Consider the following 16277-nt stretch of genomic DNA (forward strand, 5'->3'; position numbering starts at 1 on the left):
TTATGATTTTTTTGGGCAACAAATTTCTTCTTCTAAGACATTTTTACACATATTCACACTCCACTTAGGTTAAACAATGCTTTCATTGCCATATGCAAAATACTCAAATAGAAGCTTCATAAAATTTTCACATGGAACCACAGATTTTTTTTGCATATGTGTAAATCAAAATGAAGAGATATGCCAGGAGACATGAAACAGTAAGATCTGTTGAATTAGGATTGAAACTTGTATCACATAAATAACGTGAAGATAATCAAGTTGAAACATCATGCTACCTTACTCATTGAACCATTATTTCAGGCAGACTGTTAGGATCTTGATTAGTACAGATGTGTATATTAGGTAGGGTTTTTTTTAGTATTATTCATTTAAAATCTGAAGTAGAGACTCACGTACATAGAAAAAGAGAGAGGATTTTCATGCACTGGTTTATGCTTCCGGAAGGCTGCAATAATCAGAGATGGGCCAGGTCAAGGTCAGGAGCTTTATCCGGGTCTCCAAAGTAGGAGAGGGCCGAAGCCCCAGACCATTCCTAGCTGTGTTTGTTCCACTTGTTAGCAGGACCTGGATTGGAATAGCTGGTATCCGTATAGTATGCCAACACTGTAGGCAACAGCTTACCTCAGTATGCCACAACACCAGCCTGAGGTAATGTATTAAGGATGAACCAATGTCAATTTGATTTGCTGAGCTAAGTTTCTGCCTTCTCCAGACCCCAGGGTGAGACCATTCTGGATTATGGGTCAGAGGTCGCTTAGGAAAGTCTGGGGATGGGGGCTTCAGTCCCAGCTCTGTGCAGCCCACCCTTCTTTCACCAGCCCCTCCCAATACTCCTCAGACAGTAGTCAACTATCACAGTGACCTGTAATTACACATGTGAATGTTGTTCTAGAAAATTCATTTCCTGGATTAAAGAGCTTTTAAGCATCTTCCTTGGAAATCAGAATTGGTTGCCAGATTTCCAATTATTAAATTGCAAGTTGGACCAGTTCTCTAGACTCAATTTTAAGTTCTTAAAGCACTACCTATTTACACACAACATTATACCATTTATGAAATAAAATAAAATCTCATTCCTGAAACTTGTTTATTATTGCTTTTCTTTAATAGAACTCTGCAGTCAAAACAAAAACCCTCTTCATGCAGTGAATTTTGCATGAACACATAATAGAGGCTGGGAGCCTAGAATATACTGGAAGAGCGATACAGTATGTCACTTGACTCAGTCGTTGCCTTCTCAGAAAGAAGGTGGCGGGTGAGAACCGATGTGCTGTGTTCATACATCACCTGGCTTGCTAACAAAACACACGGCCAGGAATTGTATTCTTGACAAGAAAAGGTAACACATTGTGTAGGGTTTTGTCAGAGCGCAACAAATGTACAATGCAAGCTCATGTAACTCAGTCTATGGACATTAGATTTTGCCACAAGCAGGGAGCTGGATGGGAAGTGGAGCAATTGGGACACAGACTGGTATCCACATGGGCTCTTGGCACATGCAAAGCAAGGATTTTGCTTGTAGGCTATTGTACTGGGGCCAAAATAATCAGCTTAGTAAGAGTCATAGCACTAAATTACAAAATCTGACTTGAGTACTATTAAAAACAAGGGCTACTGGGCATGGCGCGGTAGCCTAGCAGCTAAAGTCCTCGCCTTGAAAGCCCCGGGATCCCATATGGGCACCAGTTCTAATCCCGGCAGCTCCACTTCCCATCCAGCTCCCTGCCTGTGGCCTGGGAAGGCATTAGAGGATGGCCCAAAGCCTTGGGACCCTGCACATGGGAGACCCATAAGATGCTCCTGGCTCCTGGTTTCAAATCAGCTCAGCTCTTATTGTTGTGACCACTTGGGTAGTGAACAAGTAGACAAGATCTTTCTCTGTCTCGCCTCTTCTCTGTAAACATACACCTTCCAATAAAAATTTGTAAAGCTTTAAAAAAACTGTTTATTATGTCAGAAACATAAAATATTTTTGGTATTAATTTATTTAATGAATGTCAACTTGCCATTCTACTTTTTATTAAACACAAATTAATTATTAATTTTGTTTGCTAACCAACTTATAAACGACTGATACTACGCAAGAAAACAATCATTGCACAAAAGGTAAATTCTTATTTCAGGCATAACACAGTGAGCCCTAAAACCTCAATCATTTACTTCACAGTGTGAGTGCTGATTTGTAAGCACAGGAGCGACAGAGGGATGAGAAAGAGAAAGCGCAGGCATTCCCTGCATCTCACAGAACATTCAGGCCCAGCCCTCCATTCCAGCTCTCAGGAGGCCAGGTGCCCTTCTGCTATCATAGGAAGGGGGCTTGCAGGACTCTCAATAACCAGACGCAAAGGTGATTTCAGTTATGACTGGGCACTGCCTTTTGCAGATCTGAGAGTTTGGATAAGTTCTTCACAAAACAAAGCTATCACAGAAAGTAAGATTTGGGTATCATTTTATTGTCCTAAGTACCTGTGTTTCTACATTTTATCCACTCAAAAATATGTATAGAATTAACAGAAGAGTGAAGAATCAGTCTCAAGAGTGAACTAGCTTACTCATCTCCCCTTTATAGAGGAAAGCCTGTGAGATGGGAGCCAATAACCTTGTGGGATTTCTTTAAAAAAAATTCTCTGTAGAAACCCTTATAACTTACTTTCAGTACCAACAGTGTCAGCTACAAGAAGTAAGGATTATTTGAATGACATTGTGTGACTTACTCTTCTATTTCTTTTGCTTTTACCTTTTTTACTAGAAAATAAATTTTTGTTGTTTTTTGGGGGGGAGTGGCTACTCAGCATTGCAAAACACAAGTGCTGTCAAAATGGAAAATGTCTGAGAAATTTTTGAGTATTTTTTTTTCCTATTCTTTACTTTTTTTTACAAGCAAGTTTCTAGCAGGAAAGGCAGAGTAGGGAAAGAGCTTGCACAGGAGTCCAGTGAGAGATACAATAGCTGTTTATACTATGTGATTCTCATAGATTTTTGTTACATTTCAGATACAAGGTTGTTAGGTAATGTAATTGATAGCCTTCAAACATGAAGACAGTAGTTGAGGATAGGGCAAGCTAAAACGTCAGTTTAGCAAAATCAACACCTTTTGAAAGATTCGAGTATTTTGAAAGATGGAATTAAAGAGAGGGGAAAAGAACAGAGAGGATCTTCTGTCTGCTGGGTCACTTCCCAGAGAGACGACTGCAAGCTGCCCTAGAACTTGAGACATGAATGAAGCAGCCAACATGTGAACCAATGCTCCTATGCCAGCTGCGAACCTCAAGATTTAATAGAACTCAGGAATCATTTCGTGTGTTACTGTTACTGCATACTGAATGTATTTCTTAAGTAGGAATCAGAAATTTAAAGTCTCATGCAGAGTACAAGTTTTCCAAAAAAATTAAGCTCAAAAGACAAAATTAAATACACATCCATCTTAGCTTACATAAAAGTAGCAATTTGTAAATATGTAGCTTTGTATTTAAGTAATGACAGCAAGTAACAACTTTTCAGGTGATTTTATGGATTGTTTTTATGTCATTGAGGATTAAATTGCTTGTTTTTAGCCTAGTCTGTCCTTGGCAAACAAGGCCAATTTGTTCATAAGATACAAGCACTCAGAGGCTACAGGTACCAGGATGTCTTTTTTTATTGGAAAGTCAGGTTTACATAGAGAAGGAGAGACAGACAAAAAGATCTTTCATCCACTGGCTCATAACCCCAAGTGAATTACAACACCAGGAGCCATTCGCTAGTGATGGGCCTTTTTCTGCCCTCTGCCACTTTGGGATTTGAAGGCTATCTGGGCGACATTTTTCCATGACAAGCGATGCAGTATTTCCCCAGCATCCTCCACTAATGCCCTGTTTACAAAGCTCCCTCACATCACTCAGGCCTATTCTACCCTTCTGGGTTCTTTTGGAACACTTGACTACCGGCACATCCTAGAATAGTTCAATAGCAACAGGAAAGACACACAGAGGGACTCAAGGAAGTCAATTGTTTTCATTTTGCTCCATTGCCTTTGGGGAAACTGTCTGCACAACATTTTCATTGATACCGAGGTAGCAGAGACTGGTACTGGCCGAAATAGTGTGCCTGGGCTTATGTCTAACAGAAATTAAATGCCACCAAAGATTCACATTACTTTGAAAAAGCCTCAACTTGTAAACCTTTAAACACATTTCCCCATTTCTTGGAAAAAGATCCATTCATATTTTAAACAATGTGACAAGTGTATATCACAGAAGAATTAAGGGTTTTTGACAAAATGATCATAAGATCAATTTTTTTGAGGTTCTTAAAATGTGCTTCAAAGAAGCAAGTCATTTCCAACATGCGTATTGGTCCACGCCGGTTGTGACTCAAGAAATGACTTTGGCCTACTCACAACCATTCCATAGTGAACACAGGAAAGATGTCAGGTTAAAGCAGCCTGTCGGAGAGCACATTTGACATGATGGGAACTTGTAGGAAAGGACTGAGGAGCACAGAGACTGTTTTCAGCTTCTTGGAACAAGACTTTGGGCAAGGCATTGTTGACATCAAAATCAGCCCACAACCCCACAAAAGCAGAACCTCCATATGCTATGCAGAATTTTTTTAAACATCTTTAAAAATTTATTTATTTATTTGAAAAAGCAGAGTTACAGACTGAGTGAGAGAGAAAATCTTCAATCCACTGATTGACATTCATAGATGGCTACAATGTGGCTGGCCAGGACCACAGGATATGGCAAGCCAGGAGCTTCTTACATGTCTCCCATGCGGATACAGGGAATCCAACTTTTGCATCATCCTTTGCTGCTTTCCCAGGTGCATCAATGGGCAGCTGGATTGAAGAGCAGGAACTACGACTCATGCCATTAGCAGGGAGCTGGATCAGCAGTATGCAGCTGGGATTCGAACTGGTGTCCGTTTGGGATGTCAGCACTGCAGGCAGATGCTTTGCTTACTGCAGCACAGGGCTGGCCCCAGCAGGAAGAATCCTAAGACGATCCCAGGTGTTGCATCAGTGTGCGTACTTGTATACATCCTCTTGTTTGCATGCATGTAAAGCTGTGACCATGACTGGATAGCTGTGCCCTCGGAAACATTAGGCTACATGACACAGGTCAAACAACTTTGCAGAGATGATAAGCTGCTACTTCAGTGGACTTTTTCTTTTCAAAGATTTATTTTTTATTGGAAAGTAAGATATATAAAGAGAAGGAGAGACAGAAAGATCTTCTGTCCAATGATTCACTCCTCAAACAGTTGTGACAGCCGTAACTAAACCGATCCGAAGCCAGGAGCCAGGAGCTTCTCTGTGTCTCCCATGCAGGTGCAGGTTCAAAAGCTTTAGGCCTACACTGCTTTTCCAGGACAGAGGCAGGGAGCTGGATGGGAAGCAGGGCTGCCAGGATCAGAACCAGTGCCCAATTGGGATCCTGGCACCTTGAACTTGAGGACTTCAGTCGCTATGCTGCTGCACTGGGCCCACATCAGTGGACTTTAAGAAAGTCCAGATGATCCTTAGTGTACCAGATCGAAACAAGAGAGCCTTGGGGAAGAACTGAGCTCTTCCTAAATGAAGAGCTTTGAAGCTGAGAGAGATTTTGTTGTTTTCTTGGCAGAAGTCAGCTGCCATGTTGTGAGAGGAACTTCTTTTATGTTTGGAACATATTCAATGCTGTACAAGTTCTACAGTATTCCAAATCTAAGCAATTACTGTAAGTACTAGAAATATTGACTCTTAAAACTTTCAATTTTCAATATTACTGTTTATTACTTTTTTAAATAAAATTCAATGTGAAATGTGAACTGTCTACAAATTCTTCTCTACTTTTAAACAGCAGATAAACACTGTGTATTTATGTGGGTGCAGTGTGCTGTTTTGACCTGTTTATACATTATGTTTATGCATAATCCGATCTTCCTGTTGAAAATCAAAAGTTCAAGAATAACAAAGACAATATTTAACTAGAACAGAAAGAGTCGCTTGTCTTCACAGACACAAAGACTCATTCTAAATCTCTGATAATTCAGAGTATGATGCCAATGCAGGGAGATAAAATACAGCAACTGAACTAACAGCATGCGAGCCGACTAAAGTAGACGCAGGTCCTAGATCTATGCTGGAGGAAGCTTGACAGCGTGACAAGCTAATGGAGAAACGCAGGCACGTTTGTTTGTTTTTATACTTTTGTAGATGTAGGGATTCTTCCCTCCCTCTTCACTTCCTTCTTCCCCACCCCCTCATTTTTATTCCCCTATTAATCACAGTAGTGTAGGCCCTTAGCAACAGCTACGAGGTTAACTCTATTATTTAAATGTATCGTGACATGGTAGGTGGAGGTAGAGTTAGAAAATCTAGTATCATGTTGACTGCTGCAACAAGTGAATCCCCATATGAAAAATGATATCAAATCATATCCTTATGCCCATCATTGACACATCAAATCACTCCAATATGTATTGACGATTTAAATATAACATACAATGTAAAAGAATATTTTTATGATGTCAGGGAAGACAAAACTGTCACTCTAATGAATAACTCAGCAACCCTTTTTATCCTCCTGAAGACACAATAAACCATTCCTAAAGTATAAAAACTAATAAAGTTTAAAATATGTCTATGCTTTTGAAATCATTACCAAGATCAAGATAGTAAGCATAATTATGCCCGTTGAAGACTACTAGTTCTCCATTGTTGTATTAGCATGCGTCCACACCGCATCAGTCCCTTGTGGTCAATAATCTGCTATCATTACACATGTGTAATGTTCCTTTGTAGCATACAAAGAAATAAACACACATGGCGTGTGTCTATACTCAAATCAGAACATTAGAATTAATAAAATATGAACCCATATTTTATTGGATGACACTAATTTGACAAATCTTTTAAGCAGTGGTGCTAAATAAGGAAATGTCACATGCTTAGAAATTTATTCTTTTTTTTCTTTATAACCATCTCCAAAGATATCATTGTAAGGATCTTCAAGATATCATTGTAAGTAGTTCCTACTGGACATTGGAAGCATTACGTTTAAATATGACAATATTCGTTCTATGTTTAGTATACTGTATATGTTTAGTATAATGTTTAGTATATATATATATGCTTAGTGTAATGAACAGTACAATATACTGTTCATTAAACATACTGTTCATTAAACAGGAAGAAATAATTTCTTCATACTATTGTAGAACTATTTTTGAGTGTACTCATACTTTACATACGTAAAAAATTGCAAATAGCATTCAAGTATTGTATTCCTTGTAATTTATATGTACAGGGAACTTTGATTAGATTATTTCGACCATGATGAAGATATTAACTTTGAAAATCATAAAAGGTAACATTGGAGACTAAATAGGATCTTCACACAACCTGCCTTTTGAATTTGATCAATGACAACAACATTGTTCTACTATAAGGACCATCTCTTTTGGTGGTTCTGCTTTTTCGTTGTTGTTCTTCTGTCCTACATAGCATATCAATGAACATGTGGTAAAAAGTAAACAAAACATTTCATTTAAGATATCAGAGAACAAGAATATTATAAAGCAATCATTCAGGAGAAATATCAAAGCAGCTACCAGACAAATTTCATGATCATGAGATGGCCCTTAATTTGGATGTAGGTGTGATAAGGAAAAAGCCAAATTTATTTCCACCAAGAAAACATAAGGGTCACGAAACTAAAAAGCCAGTAAACATTTGCTGATAATACAGTTTTCCTTGACCCTTTGTAATTCAGCCAATGTCATATCCCAAGGCAGAATCCAAATTAGAATGTTCCTAGAGACAGTTAGGTCATTTGTTCTCTGTGTTTGTTCCCAGACAGGAACAATAAGATCTGACATTTTCCTGTGTTGAATGGTTTCCCTGAAGGCGTATGTGACACCCTGTACATCACACAGTGTTGGGCCACCACGTCCAGATGCAAAACCAACCAGGGATCTTCAAGAGAGATAAGACCACTCACACTGCTCTGTGCCAAGCTGTCAAGTGTCCAGCAGGACATAGTTCTATGACTTAAATGTGTGTGACGGTCAGAGAAGCTCTGAACTTACAGCTCCTATCATCTAGTGAAGAGACACAATAAGTAAATACAAGTAGTAATTACAAGCACACAACAAGTAATATATAAGAGGCACTACTCAAAGTTCTTTCTGTATTTTAAGTCTTAGACACAATCCTGTGCAGTTAGCATCTTTACTATAAAAGAATGAGACAAAAAAGAGTCTTGCTTATGCTAGACTTGCATATGATCTCAGTTTATAAAAAAGGGAACAGCAAGTCAAACTGAAGTAACCTGACCCCACAGAGAGTATATAATTAACCACTATTTAATGCTGCTTCCCATACAAAATACAGCCAATATCTTTTTGTTTCAAATCTCAAAATAAATTGTTTGCCATTGTGACATTAGGTAGTTGAGTACACAAATAATCACTTCAATGCAAGATGTTGACCTAGTGTTTATGACACCTGCTCTTTATATTGAAGCATCTGGGTTAAATTCTCAACTCCACACCCAACTCCAGCTCCCGGCTAATGTAGACCCAAGAACACCGGAGATGAAGCAACTGATTGGACTGGATTAGGTGACATGACATGATTCTAGGCTTGGCTTTGGCCCAAGGTAAGAGCTTTTGGGAAGCATCAGTGGAATGAATCCACAGATGTGAGCTCTCTCTCTCTCTCTGCTTCCCAAGTAAATATAATAAGAATAACCATACAGTGAAAGTAGTTGTGAGGAAATAAGAAAGACAGAGTATGAATTAAGAAATATGTGTGCATTATCAATGCTCTTGAGGGAAATACTTTAAACTATAAAATGCTTTGTTTAATTCTAGTGTCCTAGAGAAAGCTGAAACTTGTGTAAAGCTGGCATCTGTGCAAGGCTACGAGAAGATGGACAGTGTCACAAAAATCAGTGACAGGATATTACAGCTCAGTCATTTTGGAAATTATTTATGTTTGGGAGATATGGATTGATTTTTCTCAATATTTATCTCAAAGTTAGCACATTTCAAAGTGAAGGAGGGAACGGTTTTGGTGGAAAATTAGATTTTAAGCACGATGGAGCTCCATGGAGGTATTTTCTTATTCTAGGATTTTCTTCCCAGTGTTGTGGAGATTTTTGGGTCTCTGGCTGTTTTGTTCCAAGCTCTCGATTCCAAGTGACATAAGAATTCAAAAACAGAGATGTAAGTGAAATATGAGGGTGGGAGCAGGATTAATCTCTAGTGGTACAAAGACAGTCCACATTCGGATGTGGATGTTTAGCAGCCCCTTCTCCTGGGGAGGAGTGCTGGTGCTACCCTAACCAACTGGGCGGAGCTGGCTCCACCAGGAGGCTTTCAGTGCATCCCCTGTAGAGCTCAGTAGCTGTTTTCTTTTCAACTACTTATTATCCTTCCTACTTTGAGCCAAAGGTGTGTGCCTGAAAGGATTAAACTAATATCTAACTTTTGAATGTTTTTCTAAACTATTTGTATCATATTCATTACAAAGCATTCCTTTAAAATGCAATTGTCTTAGGAGTTGTTTTTAAATGCAATACTGTTTATTTTACAGAATATATAAAGTCTAAAAAGCATTAGAATTGCTTGGCAAATGATTGTTGAAAGAAACAACCTTCATAATTTCTGGCTTTCTTTATTCTAAAAATGTTTTCTGGATAGAGTTTGGAAAGACTCAAATCAGAGGAAATGCAGGAGAACTTCATGTGACCTTGAAGTCAAACAAGTCAGAGTGTGAATTCTTGATTGGACAACATACGTGCCATTTGGTGCATTATTCAGTTCCTTCAAACCCCCTAAGGCTTCATATTTAAAGTGAAGATAATAGTTCCTTCCTGATAATATTTTTTAAAGGATCAACGATATGGTTGAATGATTGTAGGGAACCCCAGCATGGAACAATTTATCCATAAACTATGGGTACTGTTTGTATTATCAATAATTTCTTTTTTGAACTCTTACTCCTTGTTAGTGACAACAGCAAAAAAGGAGACAATTCCTGTGTTCTACATAACCTGAAGAAGATGATGGGCATAAAGGAACTGCAAACTCTGTGCAAAGCTTTGAAAACGTTAGTGGTTTTCTAGAGTCCAGATGAAAGCAGAAGAGAAATGTAAAAACACAAACCCAGCAGGAGTCGAGAAGCCACTAAATATTACAGGAACTGATCTGTTAAGAAACCAGCGTCTAAGTAGAGGAAGTACTATGGGAAGAAAGCACTAAAAACCAAGAAAAAGAATGACTAGGCCTGTGTGTGAATGCACATACGTGTGAGTGAGGGAAAAAATGACAATGATAGCAGTAGCGATAAGAATCAGTGAAGAACTAATATGCAGCAGCATCTGTGAGCTGTGTCTTCGTTCAGACGCACAGTGAAAGTTCATCGTGAGGAAAGTTTGTTTCATGTGATTTACTTTTTAAAAAATGTAAAATGCCTGTATATTTTCCAATGGGTTTATACCTGATTTGCAGGCTGCTCTCTGATGTTCTCCTCCCCAGCAGCATGAGACTTGCCCCATCACAGATCTTTTCAGGCATCCTTGCCTCCCCATGAATCTATCTTACTTGACAGAACATCTGTGCTTTTGTCAGAGGTAGTGTTTGTAGCTAGAAGGCCTTTCCTCAACCTAATATTCATATCTAGGTCAACTTAGATCTTCTCTGAGATATCCTTTGAAAAAGTCGTATCAGTACATTTTATTTGTTAAAATCTGTTACATATGTTTTCTCTTTTGTATGCTCTATTTCCTTTAAATGGATTTTAGGTCTTTTAAAGAAAAAAAAATCTTATTTTCTGCTTCGGCTGGATCCCCTACAGTAATTAAAAGAGATATGACTCAATAAATTATTGATTTACTTACCATTCTGACTCTTAATGTTTCCACATTTAGTATTCTTCTCTTTAATCATTTATACACAGTTGTTTTAATTCATGAAGCTATTTACCAAACAAAAAAGTGTACGATACTACTCATACTCGCCAAAGCACATTTTTGCATTTAAAAAATCCTTTCTTGCAGAAATCTTCTTTTTATGAATTCTTATTTCCTACATTGTTATTCATATGCCCATAAAGGATCATGTTTCCTTTCAACCACAAGGACGTGTTTATCTCAACTAATGAGGTTCTCTTGCTTATCCTTTGGTCAGGAGTACAAGAACACGTTGTTCTCATCTGTTCTTCCAGACACTCTCTTACTGACTTCCGATCCTTTCTCGCCGTGAAGCTCCTTCATCTTTCACCATGGCTTATTAAATCTCTCTTCTGAAATGCGCGATCCCTGCACCTTCTATCATGATATGCGTCCTTCAAAGCTCCCCTTCCAACACTGCTCATTTCATGACCACACACATCCATTTCTCTTTCGCATGAACTTCCCCACCCCATGGTTTCACCTTCACCATTGGACTTCACATTCTGTTTTCCATTCAGTCAGATTCACCGAATTCTTTCCTCTGCTGTATACGGTAACATAGAATAGGAATACACCCATGAATAAGACAGGCACTGAGTCCCCAGGATTCCACACAGTAGTTGGGGACAAAAAGCAATGTGTTAGATATTAAAATAAAACTTCTTGATCATAGAACAAAACAATTTAAAGAGGGCTTTTTCTGTAATTGGGTCTCAGAAAATTCTACTCAAAGAAGTGACATCTAAGTCCATTATTTAAAACAGAGTGTGCGGCGAGAAGGGCTCTTGAGATGCCTGTGTGCTGTATCAGAGTGTCTAGGCTGGAGTTTCTTCTCTTGGTCCAATTGCAGATTCCAGGGAAGCACAAGCGATGCCTCAGGTTCCTGAGTCCTGCCTCTTGCATGGGAGGCTTGGACTGAATTCCATGCTCCTGGCCTTGATCTGGCCCAGTGTTGACTGCTTCTGGCATTTGGGGGAACTGAGCCAGTAGGTGAACGATTTATCTGTTTTTCTCTTTTGTTGTTGTGAACTTATATAAAATAAAAAAAGAAAGGGAAACATTTTTAAAAAACCGAAGAGATGTGGGGTTGTAGAAGGTAAAGAAAATATTACTTGTTTTTAACCTACAAAGTACAGATAATGATATACACTTTGGAATTCTGAAATTTTGGTTTTGAAACATAAAATATTAGCAAAGTGAAAAGAAGTAAAATCACAAAGAATATTCCATCGTGAGGGGCCTGTATGCCAGCAACAGAGTTTTGACATTTACTGCGGAAAGTGAAGATACTAAGTTTTTCTTTTTTTCTGAAGGAATGTTATTGTCAGAACTGAATTTCTAATAAATCACTCAAAGAATGAAGCTGACAGCACATGAATATAGACAGAAAGACTGGGTAGGAGGTTGTTCCAGGTGCCTTGGTCATAGAAGGTTCTTCCACACACCACACTGATGACATTAGGAAGCCATTTGAGAGACGCATGAATTGGTGTCTGAGGATACTTGATAATTTATTGTATCGGAAGGAGAAGGAATGGAAGAAACCAGCAATAATGCCCAGCTTTAGGATTCATAGTGGAGCTGCAGTTTGCTAATCAAACACAGAAGCCTAAGTGCTCCATGTTTGCACAGGAAGTAGTCATGAGAGTGAACAAAGTGGAAAAGAAACAGCACAGAGACAGTTTACCAAAAGAGAGACTTTCTGTCCCAAGTGCTTCGCCAAGGGTCTTTGCGATGTAAACATCTGTTCACACATTCTGTAAAACTTTCGAAGATGAGCTATATTAACTATCATTGACTACAATGGCTTTCCTTGCCTGTCTCCCCGCTCCCCCTTTATCTACCATCCTCAGGCTCCTGTTAAGTGGTGTTGGGGTAGTGGCCACAGCTGTGTAAGTTTATTTAGGGATGCATTACATTTGAACATTCTTAAATGTCAGGGTTAAAATTCTTTTATTTGGAACAGTTCTGATACTCAAATTTTGCTGGATATTGAAGCGCTCTCCAACTGCATTTTAAAGTATGTATATTTATCAAATGCCAGAATTTAGATCTGTTCATTATTATAGTGAACATTTTTAGACGTCAAGTTAAAAATGTGGAAGATACATAATTTTCTATGATTATTTTGGAAACACCTGATAACCACTGAAGAAGCCTCTAAGAGACTCCACAGCTTGACAAACATGTAAGCAATTCATTGTCTTGGGTTAAACTCGCCTTCTGTTTGCTAGAAGCGAAGGGAAGGGAAAGAGAAAGATAATAGAATATGGACAATGCACGTTAGAATAATAGGACATTTTAAGGCCAGCCACAGCGTATATAGACAGTAGTTCTATCCTATATATATGCAAGAATTCATTTAATATTCATATCTACCATGTGAGAAAGACACCAATATTACCTCCATTACACAGACCTGATGCCTGAGGCTTACAGAAGCAAGTTAATACAGCCACTTGTACAGCTAGATAGAATGAGATCAGTGTCTCTCATCTAAGAGGGATCTCTTGCGTTCACCCCCCCACGAAGGGACCTGTGATGCCTATCATGAAAAGATGCCTTAGATGACTGTGGTCTTACACCTGGGGCTCCCTGCACATTGTACCCAAGAGCACAGACATTCCAATCCACCCAGAGGCACGTGAGAAGCAAGGATGTGCTTCTGCTGTATTTGGGAGTTAAGTTTTGCCCAGCCAAATGAAAATACAACATGCCTACTGCATTTAATCCTACCTTTATTAGCATATATCATATAAATCACTCTTCTCTCAAAATAACAAATGTATAAGCTGTCCTTCATAATGCAACTTTTTAATCATTGAGTTTGCTCATTAATCCCCTGTGAGCTCCTAAATCACTTTTGTTTGATTTTATATGGAAATTAAACGCTGATGCCACATGGACGAGCTACAGCAAGAGCTCATTTCCTAAAACACTTACGCTCTGCACTTTACTCTACACAGCCTTTTCCATACCCCATGCGGAGAAAACTGGCTATGCCGCTCCATTCCTGTCTGCACTTAACGCAGCCATGGATTGCTGCAAGATACCCTGCTGGCTGCAAATGACAAGGTGAAATTTCAGCTTTCTGTGTTTTGTTAGTAACCTTGCATACCACGGAAATTTTTCAGTGTGTCTCCAATAGGAGTAAAAATTCAGGCTCTTGTTGCTGCTTTTTCCCCCCTTTTCAGTCTTTATTTGTAATCTGTGAATCATTTGTAGACTTATCATGGCTCCAGACAGAGTCAGGTAGTCATATATCAGTCAGGCCTATGACCACCTGACTGATAAACAATCAGAAACCTCTTTCACATTTGTGGCTCCAACTGGACTTTAGTTTATTTGTTGTCCAGGCCTATTCACGCAAGTGGGGTCAGAAAAAAGCTGAGATATCTACCACAAATCTGAACCATTCAAGGAAGCCTTCTACCAGTTCGGATACCAGGATGCAGTTTGAGGGCGTGAAACACAATTGCTAACAGATGCATTCCTAACAGAGATCCAAACCCCAAGCACGGACTGGGTGAAAGCAAAAAGCTCTTATTCTATCAGTCTCATGAAAGCCCTAATTTACTGAATAGTGCGCCCATAGCACCCAATAGGGCTGAGAGAAGAGCGCGGCACAGCTTCCAAGGAGTGGTTGTTAAGCCATTCAAAGAAGGGCCACTCATCATTGAATGCTGATAAAAATTCGTTCAGTAGACAATATCTTTTTCCAGTGGAAATCTACGTTTCTAATCACACCAACTGATAGGTCAGATTTACAGTTGAACTTTTTTTTTGTAGAAATTGACCACAGAATCCTACCTATGATGGTTTAGCTTCTATGTGTACCTCATCCTTCCTGTGACGTAGGCACAGGCTTCGATCATTCATGAGGCAAAGCGCTAGAGAAGCTAAAAATAGTAAATGCAAATTAAAGGAAGAATTCATAATCGTTTTTAATCCTGTAGCTTATTTTTTGACAGAAAACTTCTTTGAAAGGAAATAACTAAAAGCTTTCAGTTTTGACCTTTCAGTGGTTTGAAATTGAGCTATATTAATTCTATTAATGGTAGCTCTCTGATGTTGCATAGCACTAATCAGTTTTGGAACCATTTTCTATAAAGAAAATGATGAAAAATTATTTAAATCGGGGAAGTCAACTAATTCAGATAAGCAGTGACCAACCTACAGCAAACTAAATAAATAAGATTTTTTTTTATTCCAACTCCTGTGTTTTATGCTCATTAATATAAAAGAACTTAAAGGGGCCTGTGTGGTAGCCTAGTGACTAGAGTCCTCACCTTGCTTGCACCAGAATCCCATATGGACATCAGTTCAGGTCTGGCTGCTCCACTTCCCATCCAGCTCCCTAAGGCTTGGGGAAGCAGTCCAGAAAAGTCCAAAGCCTTGGGACCTGGCACCCTCATGGAGACCCAGAAGAAGCTCCTGGCTCTTAGATCCTGTTTCCTGTTTCCTGTCTTAAGATCAGCTCAGCTCCGGCCATTGTCCTTCTCTTTGTAAATCTGCCTTCCCTTAAAATATAGATAAATCGTTAAAAAAAAAACTTATAGATAAACCATTTCCCAAGGCAAATATATTTTTGTAATTTGTGCCAAACATCTATCTGTATGACAAATAACAGGATCTTAATATTTTTGTGGACTAATTGGTGAGACCTCTTGAATTTTTAAAATTGACTAAGTTATTAACTTACCATCTAATATCATATTCTAGGTCATTATTTTTCTTGAATTTTTAACAGTAAAAGAAAGGGAATCCTTTTTTTTTTAAGTGCTTAACAATAAATTACTATTCGTTAAACAAAGTTTGAGTTTGGGATGAGGAGGTGTGCGTGAAAAGGGGCTTGCAGATGTCATCATAACCAAAGCAGTTTTCCCGCATGCAAATTCCTAGCGCCTGTCAAGAGGCAGACGGGTCACAGGCTCAACCTAGAAACACCCTGCTCAGGACTCCCTAACACCTTCTAAAGTCTAAAACTCTAAACTCGCTGAAACAATAACCCATATCCCCATGCGCTCCGTCTCTCACTTCTGCTCAGAAGGTTCTTACTCCTTTACACCTTCCCAGGAACCCAATTACTACAGTGCTTCATGTTCTGGGTCACACATAGGAACCCCCCACCCCTCTTCTAAAGCACAAACATTCTTTCTCTCTCCTTGCACTTCCTTTCCTAATTATATTTTCTCTAAACTTCAGAAAGCTTAAGCAAAGCAAAGCCAAACAAACAACTCATTCGAGGGCGGGGGGGTGGGCAATGGCATAATCCTCTGCATTGCTGGAATTCAGTATAGGTGCCAGCTCTGGTCTGGTTGCTCCACTTCCACGCATTCAGGCAGGAGACTC

The sequence above is a fragment of the Ochotona princeps genome, chromosome 25 (genome assembly GCF_030435755.1).
Source record: "Ochotona princeps isolate mOchPri1 chromosome 25, mOchPri1.hap1, whole genome shotgun sequence".
NCBI lineage: Eukaryota > Metazoa > Chordata > Mammalia > Lagomorpha > Ochotonidae > Ochotona > Ochotona princeps.